Here is a 3,794-nt window from a genome sequence, read left to right as displayed (position 1 = left end):
GAGTTGCGTCCCCAACCCCTGCCCGCGGTGCTGGGCCGCCTCTCCCTGCCCTCCAGGGAACCGAAACTACTGTGGGGTGATCGGAAGCAGCGGGAACTGGCCATGCCAGCCCTGCTTTTTGGTCCCGCTCGGACTGCGCGCAGGGCACAGGTGGCTGTGCCATCCGTCCTGCTCTGTGCCAGCCCCACAACATCTGCATGGCGGTTGCGGGCACGCAGGGGTGCTGGAGCATGTCCCCCCAGGTTCACACTGGGGCCCTGCCCCGTGTTACACACCCCTGTGTTGGCAGATGCAAGCGCCGCTTTGCCTGCACACATCTCTAGGGACAGCATGGATGCCCACGCTGCACGGATCCAATTGGATTTGGCACTCCACGGCACCTCCAGTGTCTGCTCTCTGGGCTGCCCTTGCTACGTGCCAGCTTGTGCAAGCAATTGCTTTGAAGCCAAAAGGACTTTTCCCAGGCTTTGCCATGAAGCAGCGTGTGATCCGAATTTGCCACCGTTGCAACCGCCGCTCCACCACCGGAGCTGCACAATGATCACCGGAGCTGCACAGTTCACCTCCCAAAAACCTGCCCCGCTGAGAAGTGGTTGCCCCGGAGGTGGGCTGCAAGGGACCCCACTTGCTTTCCACCAGCGGCAAAGTCCCGGAGCACTCGCATGGTAGGCACAGCACGGGTGGCTGTCAGCTCGCAGGGATGCGCAGCTCAAGTTGCAGTGCAAAGCATGCACCCACCCACAGCAGCAGGGGCAGAGCTGCCAGCATTGCGCTGCGGGCTGCACATCGCAGGTGGTGCTCATGGTAGGCAGTGGCACGAAGGGGTGAAGGGCTCAGCAAATCTCAATGACGTGCACTTAGAGAACTCTTTTTAAAACTAAATGTTCACCTTTGTAGGTTTTGTTTTGTTTTGTTTTTCTTTTTTTTTTTCTTCTTTTTTGAGAATAGAGAACTCGGCGCCTCTCTGAACAGCTGGAATTGCCATAAACATGCCGAGGAAAATGTGAGGCTTGAGCAGGACCGGTCCCTTCCTGTTGAGCTTTGGAGGTCCTCCCCTGCCCAGCATCCTTCTCATCTGCAGGCTGTCCCCTGGTTGTGTCACTGCGCATTGTGCCCAGCAGACTCCCTGGTGTTGGGTGGTGAGCAGCCAGCATGCCTGGGACAGAAGCGTGATGCTGGGAAAGCACTTGTGTGCTCAGCATGCTCCAGTGTGGGCATTAGATCTCAGCTCCTAGTGAGAAGAATTGGTCTGGCTGTCAAAGGGAACGGGCTCCTGAGAAGTCCCACTGGCATCTTCTCCGCAAAAAGGCATCTCCACTGTTGCCCACCTTCGGCTGTAGGAGTTTCTCTGAGATGCCCAGGACTTAGAACATCCATACCACGGGTCCTCGCTTTCTATTCATCTCCTTGAGGAAGATCAAGCACCTCTCCCCACTGCAAGCAAAACCCCATCAAAGGGAAGGACTCAGCCTTGGCAGGGGGCTGTAAGCCCCTGTTAATAGCTGAAGGAGTCGGCTCTCTTCCCTTCCCCCAGCCCAGCGCTAGGACCTCCTGAAAGGAGACAAAAGAAAGCTTGGAGGGGGTTAATCTCCCTGAGAAAAACAAGTGATTTTCCAGTAAACAACTGCAATAGCAAACAATGGGGGTGAAAAATAGCGATCATAAAAAAGTCCGCTCTGAGGAAGAGGCGACCCAATAAGAGAGGTGTCCCTCTGACTGGGGGGACAAACAAGGCAGCCTTTCGGTGCGGCTTCGGCGGCAGCAGCAAAATGCGCCCCACAAGTTGCCGAGTTGGGTCTACTTGGGCTTGTGCCTTTTGATCTTTTAATTGCTTCTTAGTTATCCTTCAGTGCAAATAAATAGTGCATTGTGTCAAGAAAGAGGAGGGGGGCGGGGAAGGGAAGAAAGAGACACAAAAGAAAGAGCTGTCGCCCAGAAGAGAAAAGGAACAGGTTCTTTCCCCCACCTTTAAAGGAGTGAATATAACTGTATTTAGGGGGGCGAAGGGGGAGAAGGGGATGGGATTAGAAATCAAAGCGAAATAGGAGAGAAGCGCATTAAGCCTCGGGCATCCTTACAGTAGGAAGGAGAGAGGAGGTGGTAAAACCCTCAGGGAGTTTATGCCGTGAGTTATGAGAGGATCCACGAGTGTAATATTGTTAAAGGTCAGCCCAAACCTAATTTAAACTGGGGATGTGTGACCTCCGCCCTTCATTTAATACAGTCATAAGGAACATTACACTGCAGATAGCTGGAACAATAGCTGCCTCCACCCCAAACTCCAGCCCATGGCATTGCCTGACAACAGGGCCTGAGCGGCAGGAGGACGAGGAGAGCTGAGGGCATGGCTGGACCTGCACCAGAGAAAGGCTGAGATGGAGAGAGAAGGGCTGGGATGAGCACAGCTTCCACCCCAGCATCATAGGAAGTTTCTGGGTTCCATCTGAATCCATTGGGATGCCCAGAGGATGCCCATCTGCAAAGCCCCCAATGGCACTGCCCATCAGAGCCCACCCAAGCAGATCTGGGTGGCCACCTACACATTGCCAAGGGCCTCAAAGGACGAAGGAAAGAACAGGAAAGCTGGAGCCAGGCCAGTCCTTGCAGGCACCTAATCCCAGCTCAACCAAGGCACCCATTGGTGCTCATTTGGTTTATTTCCCAATGAGCAGGAAGGGGATTTCTTGGCATTTGAGATGCACAGTACCTATTTGTAAGACACCTCATATTCTCATTTGTCAACAGTGAGGACAACTGGGAGAAATCAGACTACATTACTGACATTAGACCACAGGAGGGAGGGAACAGTTCCTGAGTTGGCATCTCCTGTCCTTGAAGACTGGCAGAAAATGTCATCACAAGACAGAACGGACAGAGATCAGGATGAGTCCTAAAAGCAACCATTTAATGGCAGAGAAGTAATCTTAGTTGGCCCAGAGCGTTTTTCAGTGGCTTTAAGAAAGTGATACCTTTTGTTTTGTACAGCCCAGGAAATTGGCAATAACACTGTGTCCTTGTGTGCTGCTAAAATATATTGATCTCGGGGCAACTGGAACTGTTTGAACAGGAGAGATTCATTGGCGACAGGGGATGTGATATATGTAAGGTCCCTGCATGAAATTGAAGTCAAACAACTCAGAGTGGGAGAAATAATTCACCTCGGGCCTGTGGTCAGCAAGGAGCAAACAAGAGTGGATGCCAAGAGGGTCCGCTCAGGTCTCCTTGTGTCTGCTGCTAGGTTGTTTTATGGGCAGGGTCATCTTTCTGACATGTTCAGGGGGAAAAGGGACTCTTGGAGCAAATCCTGCCCTGGTCTGCTGATGCCTTGGGGCACTCATTGGACTTGAGGGTTGTTGGCAGATGCACACAAAGAACCTGGATGCTGCTGAACATTGCAAAACTGAAGTTCTAGAGAGGTATATTATTGCATTGTGCCTGAAGAATTTGTGACAGCAGTTAAAGGCACAGGTGATTTTCACCCCTATTTATATGGAGGACAAACTTGCATTTCTGCAGACTGGACAGACTTGGTAGTCAGTTTCCTGTAGCATCTTTTAAAACTCAAGGCACTGTTTGCAGCATGGCCAAAGCCAGGAGGCTGAGGGCTGAGTGCACCAAAGGGTCAGACCGTCCCAGGGAGAGAGGGATGTGTCTCCTCTCTCCCCACCATCTATGGAAGGAAAAGCATCTCTTGGTCATCCCCAGCTGCCAAAGTGGACACCTAAATGGGATTTCTGAGAAGGGTGGGATTGGGTAGATAAGGAAGAATGCTTCCCCTCTCCTCCTTTTTTTTT

Source organism: Meleagris gallopavo, chromosome 5 (genome assembly GCF_000146605.3).
Source record: "Meleagris gallopavo isolate NT-WF06-2002-E0010 breed Aviagen turkey brand Nicholas breeding stock chromosome 5, Turkey_5.1, whole genome shotgun sequence".
Lineage (NCBI taxonomy): Eukaryota > Metazoa > Chordata > Aves > Galliformes > Phasianidae > Meleagris > Meleagris gallopavo.
The sequence above is the reverse complement of the archived record's forward strand: the minus strand, read 5'-3'. Positions refer to the sequence as shown.